Below are 16,109 nucleotides of genomic sequence, written 5' to 3'. Positions count from 1 at the left end.
GGACAGCTGGGTGTGCCTCCGTGACATTCCCGTCTGGGTTTTTGTTTGAACACCTGTTGGGAACTCTTTGGTGTCTCTATCTAGGAGTCCAACTCCTGGGCCGTATGGTAGTTCAGTGCTTAACTCATTGACTAACTGCCAGACTGATTTCCACAGCAGCTGTGCCCCTTTGCATTCCCAACAGCACTGCCTCAGGGTCCTCATTTCTGAACGTCCTCAACTTAGCTTGCTGTTTTCTGTTTGCTTGGTTTTCTTTATAATGGCCATCCTACTGGGTGTGCAGTGCTACTTCATGGTCCTTGTGATTTGCATTTCCCAAATGGCTAATGATGTTGCACATATTTTCCTGAGCTTCGTGGCCCTTTGTGCACGTGCTGCTCTCCCTGCTCCCCCTTCCTCCCCCTGATCCTCCTCCACTGGAGCTCTTTGCCCATTTTGGGAAATTGGGTCGAATGCCATTTTGCTATTGAGTTCTTTGTATATTATGGAAAACTGAGCCTTATCAGATGTATGTGTTATGTGATTTGTAAATATTTCCCCCATTCTGCAGGTTGTCCTTTCACTCTCCACCTAAGAATCCTTTGGTGTCTGAAAGATTTTCATTTGGATGAAGTCCCATCTGTCAAAAGAAACCACTTTTGTGGCTCTGCTTTTGTGGTCATATTGCCTAGTCCAAGGTTCACAGAGATTTACATCTATGTTTTTTCTTCTAAGAGTTTAAAAAAGTTTAAAAGTTTAAAAAAGTTTAAATGTCCTTACATTTAAATCTGTGATCCATCCATTTCGAGTTATTTTTTAAATATGGAATGACACAGGGGTCCATGCTCATTTTTGCAGTCGTCCCAGAACCATTTGTTGAAGGGATTATTCTTTTCCACACTACATGTGCCTGTCATCCTTACTGAAAGTCAGCTGTACCTGGATATGTATGTGGGTTTGTTTTTGACTCTTAAGTTCTATGACATGGACGCGGATGTCTGTTATGATGCTAATACCACACTTTTTGTATCAGTGTAACTTTGTGGTAAGTTTTGAAGTTGAGAAGTGTGTCCTCCGAATTTGTTCTTCTGTTTTGAGCTTGATTGGGGCATCTGGGTCCTCTGTATCTATCTCCACATGAATTTCAGGATCAGCTTGTCCATTTTTACAAAGAAGGCAGGTTGCATTCTAACAGGCATCACACTGAATCTGCATATTACCTTGGAGATTATGGACACCTTACCAATACTAAGTGCCCCATTCCATCAACATGGAATGCTTTACATTTATTTAGGTCTCCTTAATATCTTTCAGCAATGTCGTGTAGTTTTCCGAGTATACGTCTTATACATCTTTGTTACATTTATTCCTCGGTACTCTTTTGATGCTATCCTAAAAGGAATTATTTTCTTAACCTCCTTTTCAGTTTGTTAGCTGCCAGTGTATAGAAATGCAACTGATTGTTTCATATTGATCTTAGATCCCGTAACTTTGCTGAGCCCATTTATTGGATATTCAAGTAGGTTTTGGTTTAGCCCCCCCCCGCCACACACACACACACACAGAGTTTTTGGTGGATGCTTTAGTGTTTTCTGCATATAAGAACGTGTCATCTATGAATAGAGATAGTTTTATTTGTTCCTTTGCAGTCCTTTTGTTTCTTACTCTTGACTAATTGCGCTGACTAGAACTTTGAATACAGTGTCAAATAGAAGTGGCAGGAGAAGCCATCCTTGTCTTGTTCCTGATCGTAGGGAGAAATCAAGCAGTCCTTCACCATTAAGGACAATATTATCATCTCTGGGTTTTCCATAGATGCATGGCACCAGGTTGAGGAAGTTCCCTTCTATTTCTACTTTGTTGAATTTATTTTCATGAAAGTGCATTGGATTTTTGTCAGATGATCCTTTTTCTATGTGATTAAGATGATGGTTGAACCTCCCCCCACCCGCCCTGGCCTGGCCCGCCCCCCCCCCCAGTTCTGTTAATATGCCATTCTACATAAATTGATTTTTATATGTTGAACCAACCTTACATTTGTGGATTAGATGGTACTTGGTCATGATGTATAATAGTCAATGAACATTTTGTAGGAAGAATAGGAGTGAATCAGGTAAGCTACTTGGAGACAGTGTGTGTGAAGGAATTTGTAGCATGATGAGAAGCCAAGGCGTTTGGTGGGGGTGGATGGGGGGTAGCAGCGATTAGTTCCTTAGGACTGGAGGATAAGGTGCTGGCGGGCAAGTGGCGGTTGATGTCGCTGGACAAGAGGTAGCTAGGAGCCAGGTCGTGGAGGTTCTGTTTTGCCATGCTTAGGTCTTGGAATATCCTATAGGTTATAGTGAACCAACAATCCAATCTTGGTACTGACATGAGCTGATTGGCTTCTAGAAAGAGCATTCTGGTAGCTGTGCGCAGGACAGAACAAAGAGGATTGAGATTGAAGTTGGCTGTAGTATCCCAGTCAGGAAATAATACATATCTCAACTAAGCTGATGGCATTGGTAGATAAGACGGGGGACAGATTCAGTTTTTTTTAAGAAAAGTTTAAGCAGTAAAATGCACATAATGGGTACTTTACTACGTACATCTCATAATGGTGAGCCTGGCTGGAGACATGATGATTCATTTTTCATTCCTTCAACAGATGTGCACTGAGTGCCTGCTGTATGCCTGGGACTGCATTACGAATTGAGGAAATTCCAGTGAGCAAATACGGGTCACGTTCCTTCTTGCAGACTGGCTGAGGATATAGACAAGGAACCTGACATTTCCAACACTATACTGTGGTAAGTGCTACGCGAGGGTTAAGTTCGAGGTGCTGTAGGAACACATGGGAGGAGTACCTCATACAGACTTATGGGGTTGGGGAATGTTCCTGGAGAAATTGAAGAATGAGTGGAAATTAGTCAAGCGGAAAAGTAGGGCATGGGTTGGCAGGGCGAAGGCGGGTGGTGTTGGAGGAGGAGGGGGAGGGAGGGAGGGAGGGAGGAGGTGGTGGCAGCTCTGGAAGGACTCCCTGAGGGTAGAGTGTGGTGACTGTGGACTTTGGAGCCATTACTGGAGATATGGGATGAAGGAGAAGTTGCAGGTATTGGTAGGAAGGTGAGTACAGTTTGGAGTATGTGAAATTTGAGACACCTGTTGGGATAACCAGGTGGAGATGAAGGAGTGACATCAGGACTGGATTTGGGAGTCATCAGGGTAGTTCTTGAGGCCATGGATGCAGTTGAGACCATGCAAGGAGAGAGAGAGAGAGAACACATAGGGAATGAAGGACAACTTCTTTTAAGGGACAGGCAAAAGAAGAAAATATGTGGAAGGAGACTGGAGGAGTGTCTTCACAGGAAAAGAGGAGAGAGTGAGATCAAGGGTGAGAATGAGAGGCAGAGCTGGGAGAGAATTGAACCAGAAGGAGAAGGGAGCAAATGTTCAGAAGGAAACCAGAAGGAGAACTGAGCAAGAAGCGACAAACTCAGGAACATTTGCTGAGCTCGTGAATGGCAGACATTAAATCATAGTCACTGTGAGTCACTGTGTAAGGGCTGCTGGGGGCCTTGGGCAAGAGTAATTTTGGTGGAGGGACTGGAGGTCAAAGATGATCTGGGTTTGTGCTAGGAGCTCAAGGGAAATTCTTGGACATATTCCTCTCAATATTGACCAGCATGATACATGTCCATGGTAGAGGAGATTGGAGAGCACAGCATGCCCAGCCAAGGCTTTCCACTCAAATATATCCAAGACCAAAAATACCATCTTTTTTCCAAGTTCTCTCCTCTTCTAATATTCCCTGTGTAAGCAGGTTGTGCCCAGCAGTTCACATCAGTAATCCGGGAGTCACTTTGACACCTTCCTCTCCCTCAACCCCTCTCTCACAGTTAATCAGGCACCAAGTCCATTCGACTCAACCTGCAAAATGCCTCTCAGATCTACCCATTTCTTGGCATTGCTGCTGGGAAGGGCAGCAGGACCAGTGTTCCCACTCTTGGGAATGAGAGATCTCACCTCTTGGGCACCTTCCCCTGAGCTTGAGCACCTATCTTCTCTGGAGGAAATTCTTTTTCTCTTCATATTTCTGTGGGGTGCCATCTAAAGCTTTGGAGTCCCTTTAGACTCCAGGTTTTAGAGTCCAACACAGAAAGAACTTCAGGCCATTTGTTTCCCTCCAGGATGAAATTACAATCTTGAGGGAGGTGGGGAGGATAGGCAAATGCATTATTGCAAACTCTCTCCAGTGATTCTGAGGTGCAGCTGTGGTTAAGAGCCCCTGCCTAACACACACCCTGAGATATTTGAGTGCAAGGGCCATGCCTCTCAACTTTATGTGCATTAAATACAGCCAATACCTGATACACAGTCAGTGCTCAGTAAATGGTTAAATGAATGAGTGGATACAAGAGCTGAAGAATGATAGGGTCCAAAGAAATGGGTGGAGGAGATCTTAGGAGAAGGACAGTTCCTTCTTTTTTTTTTTTTTTTTTTTTCAGTTGCCTTAGTGTCAAAATGGACTGAGGTTCCCCCAGCTATTCGTGGGATGTCACTTTTGGCACCGACGGACCACGAGTTATCCAGCTTTTCTAGGTGTTTTGTAGCAAGGAGGGATTTCAGATTATGTAGTCTGCAGTATTTCCAGAAATCAAAATCATTCCTTTTTCCTCTTATGACTCACACAACACCTGGGAATTCCCACAAAACTCCCAGAAGAAGCGTATGGTGAGGGAAACCACTTCCCCTACATAAGCTTTGTATGGAACTGGCAGTGAAGCAGTAGATAGGGCCAGACGACACCACTCTCCTCTCGTGGTGTCCTCTGAGGTCTCTGCTCATTGGTTTTCATCTGTGTTCTTCTGCCAGTTTTGTTGGAACTTACCTTCCGTTTTCTCTCCACATAGGCTTGTTGAAAATGTAGGCACCAATGTCTCCCAATGTCTCCCAACCTGCCCTGCTCCAAACTCTGATGCACACGTACCTGTGTACAGGTGAGCGCGTGCACGCACGTACACACACACACACACACACACACACACACACACACACTCCTGGATTCTTGAGGAACTTTCAATAGGAACTTAAAATGTGAAGACTTTTTAAAAATCTATCCGAAATATAACATTTTGGACGCATGGAGGTGCCCCAATTTCCTACCCATCTCTGGAATTGAGTGAGCAGTCTAGGACGGCAGGGACACACAAAAGAACGTGATCTTCTGCCACCTGCATTAGGCCTAAACATACTTACAAAGCAAAACAGGCAGCTGTGGTGAGGCAGTAAAAGCCCTGGGACCAGAGTTCAAAGGTCTAGGTTAAAGTACTGCCTCTGCCACTTGTTCTCTGGAGTCTCAGTTTCCCCACCTGTGATATTGGAACAGTGGTATTACTTCATATTTATTTAAGCTTAGCTGCAAAACACTGGTTTAGGTACCCTTGTTCTGAGTTACCACAGACCCCTTGTGCTTACCTGGTATTGACACTGACTGTTGGTATGTCTGCCTCCCATGACAGAAGGAGATCTGCTTGAAGGCAGAAATTATATTTGTCTCTCCCCCTCTGTGCCCTGCCTTCCGTGCACAGCAGAGGGGTCAGTGAATGTGGATTGCACAAATGAAGAACAACTGGAAACTAGCCCATTTTTGTCTGTTCTCTAAGCTGTTATGTTTCTAAAAGAATATCTACTGCTTTATGGTCATCATAGGTGGACACCAGGATGGGGCAAATCTACTTTCATTCTCTGTAAATTTGATGTATGGACGTTCCAAATGATCAGGAGTTAAGTCACTCACCATGTTACCTAACAACCACATTTAGAAGCCTGTTAGATTCTCACAGGAGAATATTTCGGTAGACTCGCCCCCGCCCCACGGTTATTCAGTTGCCGACGTGTCCCCATCACATGCATTTCCTCAGTGATAGCCCTTTACTCGCGTGTACCACTGCTTTAAAGATTTGTTAAAAGGCGTTTTCATGTTCACTGACTCACAGACTCCTCTTAACAACACCATGAAATAGGCAGGGAAGGTATTCTTACTACCAGCTGACAGACGAAGAAACAAAGGTTCAGACATTACTTGTGTAGCCACATACCACACCAAGGGCAGTATTGTGGCAGAGCTGGGCCTAGAATGTAAGCAGGTTTCTAATACCACAGTGCGGTGTTCTTTATACAGTCTGTTAGTTCAACCCCATTGCATTTTGTGATGTTGCCCCAATGACATTTTTGCATCTCATCCTATTCCTGCTTCCCAACTGCACCACCCAGTACTTGCCACAGTATACTCTGTGCTTGACCAGGGCCTCTCCCTCTTTTCCAAACACATCCTCTTACAATTTCCTGTCTGTGGACTTTTCCATGTGTTTCCACATCGTGGAGGGCACCTTAACCCCCACCTTACTGCACGTTGAAAGAATCCCGAGGCATCCTCTTAGTTTCACCTCAAAGGCCACCTAGCCTATGATGATACCTTTGCAGATTGGCCCTGCTGGATGAGATCTCTGTGCTGTTGAACTCACAGAGCAGTCTGTCTTGTTCTGTAGGCGTTTCCATACCTGTTTAATTCCCTGTACTCTATAGTGTCCCTTGCTCTGTGTCCCCACAGCCCTTTGGACTCCGTTTTCATAGCATTTACCTCCTGATTTTGTGAGTCTGCTTTCGCCCTGTGAGTGTGAGCTCCATGAGACCTGGACCTTTGATTCATCTCAGTATCTCCAGCACCCTGCACAGGGCCTGGAACGCAGTCCTTGCTCCAGAAAAAAAAAATGTCCTGCTAATGAGTGGATGAATGAATGAACACTACCCAGCAAAATGCCATGGATGTACGAGTTGCTAAGAAATAACAGATTAAATTCCGTTTTCAACCGAATCTCACTTATGTTCATCCTATCCTAGTGGCGGATAAAGGTCCTTTGTCCTGCCTCAGGCTGTCACTTCTACTTCTGCTCTGGATTCCAGCCCATCCTGCCTCCCAAGGTGCCTCACTCCATCAGTGACCTCCTTTCTCCAGGGTGTGTACTCGCTCCCTCTTCTCTGACTCCCTTCCTTGCAATAACTATCATGCGCAGGTCTCTCTTCCCATTCTAAAAATAAGTGCCCTCGACTGGATGGGTGTCTTCCTCCTCCTGTCCCTCCCATTATCAACCATGCACCTCATTATAGAGTAACCTGACTGGGCCCTTTGCTGGGGAACCTTCAGTGTCACTATCCTTAGATAGATTTTTCTCTTGGGTTGGTCAGATGACCCACAGAAGATTCTTTTAGATGCCAGAATTTTAGGGGCAGAGTCAGGGAAGAAGACTGGAGGTTCACAGGATGCATGCATCCACTTACGCCCCCTGTTTTCAATATGGGAGCCCAACCCTTGAGTGGGTTTAGGAACTTCTAGTCCAGAGGCCCTTTCCCTTACACTCTCCAGGGAATAGCACTCCAGGTTACTGTCAGGGAAGGGAGGGACCAGCCCCCCACTGGCACTGGCTGCTGGAGGGGATTTGGGAATGAATCTACTTCTTCAACCAGTTTGCAGTTGCACTCATTACTTTGGTGCCTAGCCACCTTCACCTCCACTTCCAAAGTTACTTGTTGCAGTTCTTGAAGATCCTTGGGAGCAGGGGATGATACAGGTTGGCTTTTGGCTTTTCCTGGTAAGGTCTCAGGATTCCTGCTTTGTCATCTTCTTGGATCGGCTACGTCAACTACTAGTCATCCACCTGCTTTTCAGCATTCCAACTTTAGTCCTGCCTCCTTTCCTGTTCTCCCAGTCATTTCCTCCAAATCCTGTCCTTCTAATCCTTTCAAAAATCATTTTGTAGTAGTTTCAGTGGGGGTTTTGAGAGGCAATGAAGCTGCATGTGGAAGTATGTGTCTCGCCTTAACTATACATCATCATGGACATGGGTGTCTCCCTGCCTGTCTCATTCATCCTCCACACCTCTCTTAAAACAAGCCATTCTTAAAACTCCCCAGACCCAATTTGTCTCATCAGGCTCTCTGACCATTCTTCTCTTTCATCTCTGAACCTGAAAATCACCCAAACCCCCAGACAACTTCCTATCCATAAACCCTCAGGCCTTAAGGGTCAGATACCTTGTCAGTAGACCTTCACTTCACGACCCCTAGCATTTCCCCATACCTTTCCAGTTCTGAGTCTTATAACTTTGCTGCTTCTAAGAAGGCTGTTGATTTCTGTCAAACACAGACTAGCCCCAGTCCCTCCTCTTTTCCCCAATAATGATATTGGCAACAGTGATAAACAGCTAGTATGTACTGACTGTATATTATGTGCTGCTCACTGCAGTAGATGGTTTCTACACAAGACCTCGGTTCATTCTTCATCACACCTTTTAATTTTTCTGTCCCCCCCCTTTTTTTTAGGTAGATGGCATTGCATATGAAGAAGAGTGGCTCAAGGAAGGAAAGCAGAGTCCCAGAATTCTCCAGGCTAATAAGATGAAATTTAAGCCCAGGCCATTCTAAGTCTGAGTTCTTCTTATGACACTAAGCCGCCTCAGTCAAGGCATCAGAGAGGGAGCTAGAAAGCACAAGGCAAATGGATACTAAATTCCTGAATTGGAGGGAGTGGCCACCATTAATGGGTAAACTGCGGGTAAAGATGGAGCTAGCAGAGAAAAACCTTTGCTAGCTTCACAAGTTTGCACAGCATCCGTGCTTGTGATCCTCTCTTGTGCACAGGATAAATGACCGTGATTACCTACCCACACAGAAAGTAAGTTAGAACACTACTATGAATCTGTAGATTATACACCAACATGGCTTAAGATGATTTATCACAATTGCAAAAGATGCCTGATTTTTTTTTTTCCAGAAAGGAAGCTTGGATTCCATTAACCAGGCTAAGACTTTATAGTGCCTTATTGCCTGGCACAAAAACAGATAGTCGTAACAATAAGCCCAAATCATCAAGAAAGTGTGTGACTGTATTTTGCAAACTCAGCTCAGGCAATCAGGGAAGAGTAAAATCCACATGGGAAAGATTTCCGCTGACTTCCCACCCAAGATGGTACGGTTCATGGTATGGAACACATGGCAGTGATGGACTGAATATCACAAAGTAAACTCAAAAAGGCATGGCCAAGACAAAAACAAACAAGCAAGCAAATGTGATCAGATATTTGTCTCCATATTGAAGTCTCAGGCTTGCTTGTCTGGAAGCAAACCATGGTAGCCAGAAGTTAAGCGCCTGCAAGGCATAGTGGTCCAAGAGTACTCTGAGCAAGATGGAGGGCAAAAGCCACACTGACCGCATAAAGCCAAGGACTGGAATGTGGCTACCCACAAACTCACCAACCCCTGGCTATAAATCTGAACAACAACAACAAAAAAGAACATCTACCAAACTCTGCCAGGGTCTTTGTCTCTGATGAGCTAAAGGTGTATGAGGATGAGGACACAGACACAGTGTTTCTAGAAAATGTTTTCGACTTGTTTTTTTGATATTTGCAAACTACTTGCAAAACCAATCTAGATAAGCTCGTGGTTCTCTCGAGATCTTGCTGGCAGAAGATGAAAGTGGGAATGATGATTATTGTCTATGAATGGGTGATTAGAGTGTGTGTGGAAGGGGTGAGGGAGTTAGCAAAATTAATTGAGCAATATGGCAGATTAGCTAAAAACTCTGACACTTGTTTTAGCCTTGTGACCTTGGGTAAGCCACTTAACCTCTCTTCGCCTCGTTCTTTTTGTCGTCGTTGTTTTCATCTGTAAAATGGCGATAGGGTTGTTGTGGAGATTAAATGCGCTTAGAACAGTGTCCAGCACGTAGCACTATGTAAGAGTTAGCTGTTATTATTGGGCCACAATGTGTGCTGCAAAATAACCACAGAATTGTTAGAAAACCCTGTGAGGTAGGTGTTTTCCGTTCTGTACCTGCATGAGAGAACTTGAGCAATGAAAAGCCAGGCAAAATGACCAAAGTCTCATATAACTACAGAGTGGCAAAACCTTTACTCCAAGGCCCTCACTTCATGGAAGAGCAAACCAAAGTTCAAAATAGAAGGGCATGGCTCAAGTCATTTAGTGAGGCAGTGCCAGAACTGGGCTTAGAATTCAGCAACAGGACTCTTCAAGTGGTTCTCAAACCTTGGTGTGCATCAGAGTCCCCTGGAGGGCTTGCCCAAACAACCTTGGTGTGCATCAGAGTCCCCTGGAGGGCTTGCCCAAACAAACTGCCAGTCTCCACTCCCAGAGTTTCTGATTTCGTATGTGGCAGTGGGACCTGAGCATTTGAATTTCTAAAGAAATTCTCAAATGTTGCTGATGCTGCTGGTCTGGGGACCTGGACATTGGGAACCACAACACACCATAGTTCATACATCTTTTTTCCTTTTCACTGTGGACTCCACAGCCTGTTATCTGTAAACACAAAGAAAGGGAAAACAGAGATGAAAACTAAAGAAAAAGAAAAGCTAGCAGCAAGAAGACAGGGTGACTGACCAATAGTCCTGGTTTGTGTGGGACTTTTCCAATTTTAAAATGGAAAGTCGTACAGTACAGGAGACCCCTCAGTCCCAGGCACACTGGGATGGTTGGCCATTGTAGACAAAGGCAAACAAAATCTGGTGCCCGTCAACTGCCAAACAGAAAAGGACATACAGAGAATGAGGTAATTTCTGATGAGTTTGTCTGAAAAGGACTCCTTCATTTCTTCTTCTCAAAAAAAATCTGTATTATGAAACTACTCTTTGTAAGGCACCATGTTAGGTGCTGTGCTCCTGACACTACTGATCCCATCCCACCAGAGAAAAAGGTAAAAGTGAGTCTACAGTGAGCTTGGTAGGTATAGACCCAGGCTTATATACTCAGAAACACCTGGAATAGATGTGGGGAAGGAACACCCCACATCAAAACTTTTCATTGATGTTTCAATACATGATCAGCAGTCCAATAATTCCCTCCCTCCTTTCTTCCTCTGAAGGGAGCACATCATTGAGAAGGACTGATTAAACATTTAGGAAAAGGAAGGTGAAGTAATGAGTGATTCCTCATTAATAATTCAGGAGAGAAGAGGTAAGGGGAGTTGTTCAGTAAGGAGGGCTTACTGAATTGAATTGAATTTTTTGTCCTCTACAGAGCCACGAGTGTGTCCTTCGCATGTCATAAATCAGTGCCAACGTCAGTTACGGTGTAATCTTCAAGGCCAATTTATACAAAACTTCAATAAAGGCAAATATCCTGGCGAGGACTTAATGGCAATGTATTTTAGGAGTGCATAATAGCAAAGGGAAAAGATTTGCATGGTTAAATGTTGTTCCTTCTACCCTGATCGCCCAAGAGTATACTCTGTAAGACCCAAAATTAATTCTCAGTCCTTTAACCTAACAGGGATACAGATTTCAGGGAAGACTCCTAAAGATTCCTGCACAGTAAAAATAAAACGCAGATAATACTTTGAGAACACATTTTGGATCACCGAATGAGTCAATAAAATAATGCGTAGGCTACCGAGTGTTTCCTAGGAACTCCCTGAAAACATCAGATTAGGCTCTATTCTCTATAAGAACGCTGAGTTTTCTTTCCTTTATGACTCCTGTATTCCTTACTAATTTTTTTTTCCTGTAGGTTGCACCCTGGCCTGCATGTTCTTTCGTCATTCTGCAGTGGTCAGTGAGGTTATTGTACAGCTTCATTTTCAGTGAAAGCCAGGGGAACAGAAGCCTCGCACATTCCCCACCCGTCCCACTTTCACACATAAGTCATTCAAGAATAAAGGAAAGAACGCATTAAATTTGACCCCTAGTCACATCTTGGCAATTAACATAATATTTTAAGAGAAGGGAAAAATGTCAGAAATGGAGGAAAACGGGTTAAATCCTAAAGTGCCATCAAATGGCCAAAATACAGGTTTGGATAGTGATGTCTAGTTCTCTGGAAGCACACCATTTATCAGGATGAGTCCCTGAACAGTCTCCCAGAATAATTATTTGTGCACTGTCAGTGGTGTGGGGGTGGGGGTGGTGGGAATATTATGTGGAACCCCAGCAGTCTCTAAAAACTCTATGCAAATTTCCCTCACATAATTACCAAGGTGGTGGGTTTGCTCCACAAGAGCAGTTGTGACTTGTACTTTTAAGTTCTTCAGAGATGAGCTGGATAGAGATGAGTCTTCTTAGAAATTATAACACTATAACTTGAATTCAGTTCCCAGGTTATCGCTGAGCTTGTGCTACCAAACAATTCCTACAGTGTCTACGGTTTGAGGACACTACAAGGAAATATCTAGGGTTTCAGCAAAACCCTTCAATCCATAGGCCTCTGAAAAGGGCTATCCCAAGGAATCAATCATCTAGCCCGTTGATTCTCAGAGTATGGCCTAAAGCCTCTTGGAGGGCTTGGGTAAGTCCAGCGACTCAGGAGGCTGAGGCAGGAGGATCGGTAGTTCAAGGCAAACCTCAGCAACTTAGAGAACAATAAAAAGGGCTGGGGATATGGCTCAGCGGTTAAGCACCCCTGGGTTCAATCCCCAGTACATCCCCTCCCCCCCCAACCCTGAAACAAAGACTTGGGAGTTTCTGAGGCCCTTTTCATGGGTCTGTGGGACAAAACGATTTTTCCACATTTTTATTGGTACATTATAATTGTACATAATGGTGGGATTCATTACATACTCATACGTAGACACAACACAACTAAATAATTTGACTAATATCGTCGTTGCCCACTATTTCCTTTTCCCTCCCCTCTTCCCTCCCCCTGGTCCTCCCTTTCTTCTACTCTACTGGTCTCCCTTCAACTTTCATGAGATCTCCCCACCTTTCCTTTTCCTTTTCTTCTCTCTAGCTTTGACATATGAGAGAAAGCATACAAACCTTACGACTTTCTGAGTTTGGAGGAATGGAACCACTGTAGGACCCAGCTATACCGCTCCTCAGTATTTACCCTAAAGAATTGAAGTCATCAAACTAGCAATACAGGGATGAAACATTTTTACGATAACAGTAAGGTGATATTTCCTTTCTTCACTCCCATTATCTCGTGAGTATCCAGAGAACTTTTCCAGAGGCCACACGACATGTGACGATGCTGTCTCTGATAGCTGAGGGATGTGTGCTTCTGTGTTCTTGAATTTTAGACGTTTCTTACTCTTAATATCTAAGATAATTATTATCAGTAGGTACAACCTAAACCCAAGACCTCTTTGAGATCCTCAGTAGTTTTTCAGGGTGTTAAGGTGCTTCTGCAGAGCAGAGTAAACACTCTTCAGAGTGAAGAGACAACCTACACAATGGGAGAAACAACTATTTCCAAACCATACATGTGACGCAGGTTGATATCCAGCATACATAAAGAACCCAAATAACTTGGTAGCCTGAAAGCAACCTGATTAAAAATGGGCAATAGACGTAGGTCAGTGTGACTCCAAGGAAGACATTCAGATGGCAGACAGAGACATGAAAACATGCTGAGCAACTCTAATCATCAAAGCTATGCTGGACAACACTATGATACCACCTGAAATACCACCTGAGCCCTCTAGAATGGCAGTTGTCAAGAAAAATGTTGGTGAGGATGTGGAGAAAAAGGGACTCTTACACATGGTTGGTGGAAATGTAAGTCAGTACAGTGATGATGTATGACAGTATGGAGGATCCTTATGCAATTAAAGGTAGGTCTACCATATGATCCAGCTACCTCACTTCTGGTATGTATCCAAAGGAAATGATTATCAGCACACCAAAGAGATCCTTGTGTGGTCTTGTTTATTGCTGCATTATTCACAATAGCCGTGATGTGGAATCAACCTGGATGCCCACGAATAGATGAATGGATAAAGGAAATGTGGTACATATGTGCAATGGAATACTATTCAGTCATGAAAGAATGCTATCATTTATATAAAAATAGATGCGACTAGAGAACATTATGTTAAATGAAGTGAATCAGAAAGAAAGACAAGTGCCAAATGTTCTCCCTTGTGGATACTAAGACCAAAATTTTTGTGAATTGCTGACTTATCAGTATTTTGCCATTTCTAGGATGCATTTCATTCCAACTGTCCTGGTCTGAAGAAAAATTTACCTACTCAGTATTATTGCTTTGATTTCAATATGGAGAATCAAATAAATTTTCTATATTTCTGAAGCACTAATAGTGACCAGAATTATCTCAGAAGTTTTAGAAAACATGCAGGCTCCTGTTACAGCTTGGGGGAGAGATCTACCCCACTAGATGGTTCTGAGATACATTAGGTATCTCAGAAGCCCCTCCTGTCTCTAACACGTTCCCATGCTAGAGAAAGGGGCAGCTTCTGCTTCGTGGGGATGGGACAAAAGAGACAACACGAAGTAGATTCTGACACCGTATTCTGCTGATAAGAAATTCTGGTAGCCAAGGTGCCAGGTATGTTCATAATCCCAATGCTGTCAAACTTAAGCCTGAAGCCCCAAGAGACGAGCAGTGTTTAAGACATCATCTCTTGTTAAATAGCAGCCACAGAGTTGGCGGTAGCCAGTGAAGGATTCCCTGCCATGTAGGACTCGCCAGTTGTCTATAAATAGGACCTGTGGATGAATAAAAAGAGAAAACACCATCAGAACAAGGTGAAACCCACAGAACCCTAAATCAGAAGAGATCATTTAAAAAGAAAAGCTTTAGGTTGTTCTATGGTTATATTCTGTGCGATATTTTTATTTTTAAACTACACAGACTTTTGGAAGCCTAGATGTGTATAACCCTGTAGCAGGATAAATGGAAGTTACAAGGACTATTGTCGGTAGTAAACGGGCCCTGCATTTGAGGGGTTTGTGTTTCTTGAGTAATTGTTCTTTTGAAAGCAAACCATGTAATTGGTTTCTTTCTTTTTCTTTTCTAATTCTTACTCTATACTTTCTCAAAGGGTTAAACTATTTTATTATGTTACATGAAGAGATTCTTCATCCAGAGGAAATACAGATGAAAAAAAAAAAATGGAATCATGAAGGTGCAGGGACTCTTAGGGATCACCTAGTTAAATCCCCTCATCATTCACATTGAGTCACAGATGTCAAAGATGGGGTGGGGCCTGCTCCCAGGTCATTCAGTGAGTGAGTGGCAGGACCATGGCCAACACCTAGGACTTTTTTCTGTTTCCTTTGCAACATCATGACACACATTAAACAGGTACCCTTTATTTATTTATCCATATTTTTTTTATTTTTTGGTACTAGGGATTGAACCCAGGCTGTGTTACCACTGAGCTCCATCCCCAGCCCTTTTCATTTTTAAAATTTTTGAGACAGGGTCTCACTAAGTGGCTGAGGCTGGCCTTGAACTTGCAGTCCTCCTGCCTCAGCCTCCCGAGTCACTGGGATTGCAGACTTGCACCACCGTGCCCGGCTTTCTTCACTGCTTCTCTGTAACAAGCTTATTTGACATATTTAGAGTTTAGGACCTACCCTCCCAGGCTTTAGTTTGACCCAAAGCTCATTCTCAGGTCTCCTCAACTCAATTGTTAGAGTCCGATGTGCTGTATACCAACGATGAACGACATCATAAGGTACGGTGTTGATGACAGCTCGGTCATAGTTGTTGTACCTAACAGAATTGTGGGAAAGAAAGATCTCAAACACACAATAAAGACATCGGTTGCTTATTGAACTACTTCACATATGGCTTTCTCTGCATTCACTACTTGTTCTACAGATGAGCTGACAATAAGTCAACATTCTCTTAGGTGTACAGGATTGGAGAGAGGACCTCTTCTGCCTGCTGATCATGTTTTGTTTTTCTCTGTAGAACCTGGGCACAGGGGATAGAAGCTAAGTTCCAGTTGGTTTTTCCCATCTTAGGATATGATGTTTTATCTAACGCATATTTCATGGAGTAAGTCCTTCTTGGTCAAAGTTCATGGAAGCATTGGGGAAAGATCTGAGCTTGCCCCTCATCAAGCTGAGATGGGCAAGGTAGGCTGTATTAACAAAGCTTTCTTTTTAATGACTTATACCTTCTCATGTGTCTCCCTTTGTGGGAGAAATGCCAGCTATAACCTTGTGTACAGTTCGCCCAAGGATCTTCATGAATTCATTCAATACTAGCATTTATATGAGCCTGTGCTACATGCGAGAAAGTGTGTCAGGCACTAAACACACAATGATGAACATGGCGGACGTGATCCCAAACTTTGCGCAGTTTATGCTCTATTAAGGAAG

The 16,109-nt window shown here is 43.6% G+C and overlaps 2 long non-coding RNA genes across 2 annotated transcripts; one reads left to right on the top strand and one right to left on the bottom strand.

Annotated features, from left to right (window-relative positions):
• The first annotated feature begins 3,289 nt into the window (after window positions 1-3,289).
• LOC124971729 (uncharacterized) lies at window positions 3,290-8,785 on the top strand. Its single transcript, XR_007106339.1, has 3 exons — window positions 3,290-3,505; window positions 4,872-4,958; window positions 8,341-8,785. It is a non-coding gene; the product is annotated as an uncharacterized LOC124971729 (long non-coding RNA).
• A 4,883-nt stretch (window positions 8,786-13,668) lies between these two features.
• On the bottom strand, window positions 13,669-15,882 carry LOC124971728 (uncharacterized). The gene is made up of 2 exons (XR_007106338.1): window positions 15,357-15,882; window positions 13,669-14,483 (listed from the first exon to the last, which is right to left on the bottom strand). It is a non-coding gene; the product is annotated as an uncharacterized LOC124971728 (long non-coding RNA).
• Window positions 15,883-16,109: the final 227 nt, after the last annotated feature.

The sequence above is a fragment of the Sciurus carolinensis genome, chromosome X (assembly GCF_902686445.1).
Source record: "Sciurus carolinensis chromosome X, mSciCar1.2, whole genome shotgun sequence".
Taxonomy (NCBI): domain Eukaryota; kingdom Metazoa; phylum Chordata; class Mammalia; order Rodentia; family Sciuridae; genus Sciurus; species Sciurus carolinensis.
This window is presented reverse-complemented; position numbering and strand designations above follow the sequence as displayed.